This window comes from Gobio gobio (genome assembly GCF_949357685.1).
Source record: "Gobio gobio genome assembly, chromosome: 2".
NCBI lineage: Eukaryota > Metazoa > Chordata > Actinopteri > Cypriniformes > Gobionidae > Gobio > Gobio gobio.
In genome coordinates, this window is record NC_137098.1 from 59283059 (window position 1) to 59292713 (window position 9655).

Sequence of the window (9655 nt, forward strand, 5' to 3'; positions counted from 1 at the left end):
ATTATTATTTGCTAGTAGCCTACAAAGTCATCTAAAGCCATTCCATAGCTGAATGTCTTTCCTCCGCTGTAGCTGTCAATCATTCTCCGTTCAGCAAAACTGCGCCTCGCGTTCGGTTCCAGTCAGCAGCTGCACGGTAAAGCTCACTCCAATATGATATATTCCCGTTATAATACTTGATATGTTGATAAAATAATTTATCTTCCTGGAGTTTATCAAGCGGTTTCTGAAAGATGTTGTGCTCGCTACTCAGGTGACAACACAAGGACTATTAATTAGCATCACACGCACAATAACCAGAATTAAAAACTGTGAAGAAACAAATAATCAGTGAATGTTTGGACCGATATAGGCTACATAGTAGACTAGGATTTGTGGGCTCAACGCTCATCTTCTCTTAATGCCGTGAACTCTTCAATGTGCTGCACTCGCGCTGCACTGCGCCCTCTGACTCCATGTTGCTTTAAGCGCATCATTCTGCACCCGGGATGCGCATAAGCGCGTTGTTGCCGCTCTGTTTTGAAGCGTTTCATATATTTTCATAGTTTTGTGCACTTAAAGATTATTAAAAAATATATTGTTCTCACGGATCGATCATATATTTGTTGTCCCTTTACAGAGCTGCACATTACGTTTACAATAAAATATAAATCTTGTAATTTTATATTATTTGTGTAGGCCCATATCATTATTTACATTCATATATAAATTAAAAATGTTTTTCATAAATGTATTTAATAAGAACACAAAGTAATTTGTACCTTTTTCATTAACATGTTTAGGGTTTTATGTTTAGTGTTTTATGTTTAGTGTTGGCAAAAACGGTTGTCATTTTTATGTTGAGGCTGCAGAGGTGTTCTTGGCAACTGATGAATGTAACTAATAAAGTAACTTGTAATCTAACTTAGTTACTTTTAAAATCAAGTAATCTGTAAAGTAACTTAGTTACTTTTAAAATCAAGTAATCTGTAAAGTAACTAAGTTACTTTTTCAAAGTAACTGTGGCAACACTGATTCTGAGTATCGCTTCCGGATAAAAGTGGTTCGAAACCTCGCGCCTCTTGTGGGGTTTGCAGTAGGCGTTTGCATTGGTGTTGAGGTGTTGGTTGTAGGCTACGTAGTAGCGAGTAGCGTGTTTGTAGTAGCATAGTTATCATTATATATCATAGCTTGTATTATATATTATATTACATTATACTTAGTTTAGTAGATTATTAGAGTAAATTAGTTCAGTAGATTATTAGAGTAAATTAGCCTATATCTAGTTGTAATACCTATAATACATATATATATATATATATATATATATATATATATATATATATATATATATATATATATATATATATATATATATATATATATATATATATATATATATATATATATATTATTCATTTTATTTATAGGCGCCTTTCATGACACTCAAGGACACCTTACAAAGTTCACACAGAAGATAAAAGTTTCATCAAACAATAAAGACAATACAGATATATATATATATATATATATATATATATATATATATATATATATATATATATATATATATATATATATATATATATATATATATATTATAATATTATTATATGTATAGCCTCCCAGTTCCATGCACTATTGCACTCCCAATCAGCACTGCACACACAATTTCTTTACAATCATTTGGGCCATTCACTGTCATCACTAACCCAAATAACTACTGAATAGTTGAACACAAAGTTGTGTGTTTGTGTGAGTTGTGTGTGCATAGGTTAATACAAGCAGAGTAAAATACTTTATTTAATACACAGGCAATAGAAAAAGGGTGTGCCCACACTATGACAATTTGGTTGCTCAGGATGAATAGATTTGTGTGCGATACATTGCTTTGCACAGCAGTGTGTGCATAGGTTAATACAAGCAGAGTAAAATACTTTATTTAATACACAGGCAATAGAAAAAGGGTGTGCCCACACTATGACAATTTGGTTGCTCAGGATGAATAGATTTGTGTGCGATACATTGCTTTGCACAGCAGGTGTCACTAGGGAGCACACTGTTTCATGAGGCTTCAGCTAAATTAACCTTTTGGTGGACCAATGGGCTGGAAAGCCTCAGTGGTTCAGAAAGCCTCATTTGGCCATCACTAGGCAACAGGTCATACACAGGTAATCAGTCCAATCAGGCAAACAAAACAGGAGAGACAGGCAAACGGGTAATCCACGGAATACGCAAGAAATCCTAAACCAGAGACGTAAAACCAGGGAAACGCTCAGAAATGCAGTGATACAACGTGCAAGACTTCGCAGTTAATGATAGAGTGAACATGGTTTATATAGGCTGGGGTAATAGGGTAATGAGGTAATGTGACACAGGTGCAAAGTGATGATGAGTCCGGGCAAAGGGTTATGGGTAATGTAGTTTATGATGAAGTGACAAGTCCGGGGTGGAGGGCCCTCAGGTGGTAATCAGGGGCACTCTCACTGGTGATTGTGACACATGTGTAGCACTGTTGTACCATGGTGCTTTAGTTTTCTCTCTAACCTTTTTTAATCTAATTGGTGCAACAATTTCTAATGTACTAGAGAAAATGGTGCTCATACTGCTAGTCATTTTCTCTAGTTCATCTGTTGGTTTGGGTTCACTTAGCAGCTGAGACAGATCAGGTAAGGTATTTGAGAATCTATCTATAGTGGTTGGAAGGATTGTTCTGCCTGGTCGATAACGTGGCGCAACATGACAGATTTCAGCAGTACGCAGTATGCAAGTTACCATGTAATGGTCAGTGACAACATCACTTTGTGGTATAATATCTATATCGGTTGGGTTGGTTCCATGTGATATAATTAAATCTAGTGTGTGATTAAGATGATGAGTGGGACCAGTGACGTTTTGCTTGACCCCAAAGGAATTTAATAGATCTGTAAACGCAGCCCCTAACGCATCATTTGTGTTATCTACGTGTATGTTAAAATCTCCAACAATTAATGCTTTATCGACGTTGACCAATAGATCTGAGAGAAAGTCTGCAAACTCTTTTAGGAAATCAGCATAGGGCCCTGGAGGTCTATATACAGTAGCCAAGGCTAGAGATAATACGGATTTCTTTCTTACATCTAAGAGCGTAACATTTAGCACTAGTACTTCAAACGAATTAAACCTGTGACCTGTTTTCTGGGTAACATTAAGAATATCTCTATAGATTGTTGCAACACCCCCACCACGTCCAATCAGACGGGGCTCATGCTTATAACAGTATCCTGGTGGAGTAGACTCATTAAGACCGAAATAATCATTTGGCCAAAGTACATCGAAACTATTATCTGTGACCATTTCATTTACAATAACCGCCTTAGGTGTGAGCGATCTAATGTTTAGACCTAGTTTTAGAAATTGTTTTTGTTCTCTAATATTGCGATTTTCTGGTTTAATCACAATTAGATTTTTCCTAGATCCTACAGTAGATTTAATGTTTGACCTCCCTAAACGAGGAATAGACACAGTTTCTATATAATGTTCTACATTGGTACTTATGTCAATTAAGTTAGGACAAAATTGTTTTTGTTCACTAATATTGAGATTTTCTGGTTTAATCACAATTAGATTTTTCCTAGATCCTACAATAGATTTAATGTTTGACCTCCCTAAACGAGGAATAGACACAGTTTCTACATAATGTTCTACATTGGTACTTATGTCAATTAAGTTAGGACAGCAAATACTGTGATTTGGACTTTGACTTACTAGTCATATGTTGGGGGTGTGCAACGCCCTGGAGATGTTGTCCGACAGAAGAGCCGCTCCGATTCTGCTGGGGTGAAGGCCATCAGGACGGAAGAGCCTAGGTCGCTCCCAAAACAGATTCCAATTATTTACAAAGAGCAGCTTCTGTTCATTACACCATGACATTAACCATTCATTTAGATCAAATAATCTACTGAACTTTTCATGTCCTAGTCGGTACGTGGGAAGGGGTCCAGAAATGATCATCGTTGCTTCAGGCGATGTTCTGCGCACCGTCTCGACCAGACTCCTGTAGTCCTTCTTCAGAACCTCCGTCTGCCGCAGCCTGGTGTCGTTCGTTCCCGCGTGCAGCACGACAGCTCCGATGCGCTCGTCACCTTTCAGGATCTCGGGAACCTGCGCAGCGACATCGAGAACACGAGCACCAGGAAAGCAGTGAGTGATAACCTTGCCTTTACCTGAGGTAGCGTGGACATGCCGGAAGATGGAAGTACCGATGACCACAGCGTTGCGTTCCGTCTCGCGAAGAGGGGAGAAGCGGTTCCGGGTGGAGATCTCGAAGACCGGGAGGGGCGGAGAGGTCCTAGCTCTGGTCCTGGCTCGCGTCTTCCGCTGTGGAAACACCCAGGGTCCATGGTGCTGTGTCGGTGCCGGAGTGAACGAAACCTGGGATGATGATCGCGTCCTGGGTGCTTGGGTCCTGTGCAGAGAAACACGCGGAGTCAAAATGTTACTATCCACTGACTTGAGAGCATCGGCGCACGATGTTTCAAGCGCTGTTCTTCGCTCTCTCAGCACAGCTTGTCTGTCTAGAAGGCCGCAAATCTGCTTCTCCAACGACTCCAACTCCAACTGCACCGAATGCAGCTCGAACATGTCCTCACCTGCACTCAAAGGTAACATTAGACACACATCCGAGAATTGTAGGTTTCAGTGGTTACCGGGTGTAAACAAGTTACCACGCGTGCAATGCTAGCGGGCTACGGCTAGTAGCGGAAGTTTGGATATAAGTAGCGATATCAAAGCAATCCGATTGTTTTTTTATAGAGAATCGTATCGGAGATATGTTCACACGCTGTAAATAATAGAAAGTATTCGTTTGTAAGCGAGTGTTAAGAAGAAAATCAAGGATTATGAATCAATTTGACGGAGCTCCAAACACAAACAACGCGCTCACAACCTGCCAACCTTGGGACAAGTTAAGTCCCAAGAGGGTATGGAGGGAGGGCGAGGCGGATTTAGTCTCCTCGCCCCCCTCAGGAACCTTACGGTCAGATCGTGCTTACCTAGAGATTTTCCATCTACTAGCTCATGATTAGTGGCGATAGCGGCAACATAGACTTTGAGGGTGGAGGGAGACAGCCTTTGCTCCAGCCCATCTTGTAGAAAGGAAAGCACAGACCTGATCGAACATCTCCGGGGGTCTTCTCGGCGAGAAGAGCACCAATCGACGAACAGGTTCCAATTCAACACATAGAGGCGCCTCATAGAGGGGGCTCTAGCGGAAGTGATGGTGTCAACTACCGCTTGAGGTAGGTCACCTAGAACCTCCGCGTCCCGTCCAGGGACCAGACATGGAGTTTCCAGAGGTCTGGACGCGGGTGCCATAGGGTGCCCCGTCTCTGAGTCAGGATGTCCTTCCTCAGAGGAATGGGCCAAGGAGGTGCTGTTAGGCGAGGAGCACTAGTTCCGGAAACCAAGTCCGGTTGGGCCAATACGGAGCGACCAACAGGACTTGCTCCTCATCCTCCCTGACTTTGCACAGTGTCTGTGCAAGAAGGCTCACTGGGGGAAACGCATACTTGCGTTCTTCCCGGGGCCAGCTGTGGGCCAGGGCATCCGACCCGAGGGTTCCCTCGGTCAAGGAATAAAACCACTGACAGTGGGTCGTCTCTGGGGAGGCAAACAGGTCTACCTGTGCGGCCCCGAAACGACTCCAGATCAGCTGGACCACCTGGGGATGGAGTCGCCACTCTCTCGGAAGCACCGGCTGACGTGACAGCTCGTCGGCTGCACGGTTGAGCAGGCCCGGAATGTGAATGGCACGAAGCGACCTAAGATATTTCTGACTCCATAGGAGGAGATGGCGGGCGAGTTGCGACATGCGACGGGAGCGTAGACCACCCTGTTTGTTGATGTGCGCTACGGCAGCAGTGTTGTCCGTACGGACCAGAACGTGCTTGCCTCTGAGCGGCACTTTGAAGCGGCTGAGTGCAAAACGAACTGCTAACAACTCGAGGCAATTGATATGCCATTGCAGTTGAGGCCCCGTCCACAGACCCGAAACTGCAAGCCCGTTGTATGTGGCACCACAGGCCGTGGATGAGGCATCCGTGGAGACAACGGAGTGCCTGGATACTTGTTCTAGGGGAACTCCCGCCCGTAGAAACGAAGGGTCCGACCAGGGGCTGAAGGTATGGCGGCACCTCGGAGTGGACGAAGTCAAGCAGTTCAACACTGACTGGACGCGCTCCTCGGTGAGGCGCGCTGTCATGGCGACCGAGTCTATCTCCTTACAGAGAAAAGAGATCCTCTGTGTGGGACAGAGTTTGCTCTTCTCCCAGTTGACCCGAAGTCCCAACTGGCTGAGGTGACTGAGCACCTTGTCCCTGTGTTCGCACAACTGCTCTCGCGACTGGGCAAAGATCAGCCAGTCTTTGAGGTAGTTGAGGAAGTGAACACCATGCTCTCTCATGGGAGCAATGGCTGCCTCCGCAACCTTCGTAAAGACACGGGGCGACAGGGACAGGCCGAAGGGCAAGACGCGGTACTGATATGCCCGTCCCTCGAATGCAAAGCGCAGAAAGGGCCGGTGTCGAGGGAAAATCGAGACATGAAAGTCCTTCAGGTCGATCGCTGCAAACCAATCTTGGGGACGGATGCACCTGAAGATGCGCCTCTGGGTTAGCATCCTGAACGGCAGCCTGTGAAGGGACCGGTTCAGGAATCGCAGGTCCAAGATCGGTCGTAACCCGCCGCCTTTCTTGGGTACAATGAAGTACGGGCTGTAGAACCCGGACCTCATATCGGCTGGAGGGACCGGCTCTAGTAGGAGTGCGATCTCCGTCTTGAGCATGGGGGCGTTCGCCTCCACTACAGTCGTGAAGTGAACGCCCCTGAACTTGGGGGGACGCCTGGCGAACTGAATCGCATAGCCGAGTCTGATGGTATGGAGGAGCCACCGAGAAGGGCTGGGAAGCGCTAGCCAGGCTCCCAGACTCCGAGCTAGGGGGATCAACGGCACCACAGACGTACCCGCAGCGGGGCAGCGAGGCCGAACGCAGGGATCCGGCTCGGACAGCATGGGAGCGGCCCGAAGCGGGATCTGAGTGTGCTGTGCAACACTTACCTGCATCCGCGGAGGGGACTTGCGAGTGTGGGGAGGCCGCTTGAGTGCGTCCCGACAGCCGGCGTCCCCTGCTGGCGAAGGGAGAGGCACCTGAGGGTGGCGAGGCATGGGAGCGTCGACCACCGCCAAGCGCGCTCTCTTGGCACCCAGAGATATTGGAAACTGCTCTTTTATTGAGGTTTTGGGAGAAGCAGACGGAGGCCATCAAGCACATCCTGCCCCGCTGCCGAGGACGGCGACGAGCAGAACTCAAACAAAGGATTCTACCCCGGCCCTCCTCCGGGGGAGGGAGTGGTGCTGCAGCCATTTTGGTGTTAGGCTGCTGCGGTGCCTTGGCGAGGGGCGGAGGCGGCTGCGGGTGGACGTCCTCTGCGACAAGCAGTCGGAGGCGATGCCACCGGCGGCGGGGTGGAGGCAGCAGCGGGCCGCCGGGGCAGGATGTGCTTGATGGCCTCCGTCTGCTTCTGGGCGGCCGAGAACTCCTGGGCAAAGCTCTCGACCGTGTCGCCGACCAGGAACCAGGAACCGATATTTATCGGTCTCCCTCATGTCGGCCAGGTTAAGCCAGAGATGACGCTCCTGGACCACAAGCGTGGACATCGCCTGACCAATGGAACGGGCGGTGACTTTCAAGGTCCGTCGCCGTCTGGAGCTCCCGGAGGAGCTCTGGATCAGGCCTACCCTCGTGCATGTCAAGGAGTACTTGGGCCTGGTGGACCTGAAACAACGCCATAACATGCAAGGCGGACACAGCCTGTCCGCAAGCCTTGTAAGCCTTCCCAGTCAGACTGGAGGAGAACTTACAGGCTCGGGACGGGAGACGTGGGTCACCGCGCCAGTTGGAGGCAGTCGCCGGACACACGTACCCCTTGGCTGGTCCACCGTCGAGGATAGTGAGGGGGGAGGAGTCACTCGGTCGGTTTCTGGCAGAAAAAGGTGCTGTCCACGACCTCGTGAGCTCCTCATGCACCTCCGGGAAGAATGGTGTCGGGGCGGGATGCTGAGAACCAGCGCGAGCCGCCCCGAGGAACCAATCATCCAGCCTAGAGGGTTCGGGACACGGTGGAGGGTTCCACACAAGCCCTACCCTTTCGGCAGCCCGGGCAAGCATAGCAGTCATCTCGGGGTCCGGGACAGCCGTTGCCACTCTCCCAGAGGGAGGCAGTACAGCTGACCCTTCATCCTCCGAGGACTGAAACTCCCCTCCGATGCAGCGATCGACATCTGTTCGTCTGCTGGAGCTCCGAAAGTTGCCACTGGCCGCCCATGGAAGGGACCAGCGGGTTCTCTCGGGAGCTCTACCGGCTGCGGAACCGAGGGAATAGGGGCCTGCGGAGTTTCACTCGGCGGGTTTGCCCTAAACGTGATCCTCAGATCACCCTGGCCATCCAAAGAAGTAGGTCTACCCGGGTTAGGGGTAGAACTAGATCGTGGGATGGGTAAGGGGACTCCGCCTGCCCGAAGGTAGGAGAGTCTCGATCTTAGTTCCGAGATAGTCATGTTCCTGCAGTGGGAAAATGAACTATCCACAAACGCTACCTCAGCGTGCTGTTTGCCCAAACACGTGAGACAGCGATTGTGACCGTCAGTAGGCGCCAGGGAACAACCGCATCCAGAAACGCACGGGTGGAATGACATCTTGAAAAAGACGCAGCGTCACCCGTGAACTATTTTTGTGAGGAAACGCTCTGTGCTGAAGCACTCAGGGGGAAAACGCGACAGCACACGGGGTTTAGTGCAGCCCGTGCCTGTACTCAAACAGGAAAACGCCCAACCAGACCAACAGAAATTTGTTGCTGTGAAAACAGTTTTCTTGCAGTTTTCTCTGTTTAACAGAGCAGCAGATGAGTCACCGCGGTCCCGCTGGAATGTGCCGTCTCTCCAACACGCGTTTCTCCCGTTCTCCGGTCTTCTAATAACTTGCTTGCTGATAGCAGCTTACACTCAAATGAACTTGAGAGTCCTCTTCAATCGCCGTTTGGCTCTGAAGTGAATGACAGCGTGCATTCGCTCTCGCTTCCTGTTAATACCCCCAGTGCGGGGCGGAGCGCGAGATGCAAATCTCGCACGCCAATTGTTCATTGGCCGGTTCTATACAGCTCGAAGCTGATTGGGGCTCCTAGAAGTGATCTCAATTCGTCGGTACGTCCGACGTACTGTTTGGGCAGCAAAAGGGGGACCAACACAATTATAAGTCATAATGTTATGCCTGATTGGTTACACTTATCACAAGTGGATTGGGTGAATATGCACTGTACATAATGGATTTTAGATTTTATTTTTATTTTATACTGCAGGTTAAAAAAAATTTGTAAAATCTTAATACAGTATTATGATGTCCGTGCTAAAGTTAAATGTCTTTCCGCTGAAGTTCACCACAGCAGTTCTCCGTCTGTAATGAGCAGCTTCTTCCTGTCAGTCACTCTACAGGAAATGGCCTCTTGACTCGAGCTTTGTTTAAGATCTCTTCTTCTCCTTATATGGACAAATGATGTGATTTGTGGTAGTACTTGCCTAAAGCCCACAGTCTTTTACATCTTTATTATGCTTTTAACAATTCTGATGTTGTGTCTGGGGTGC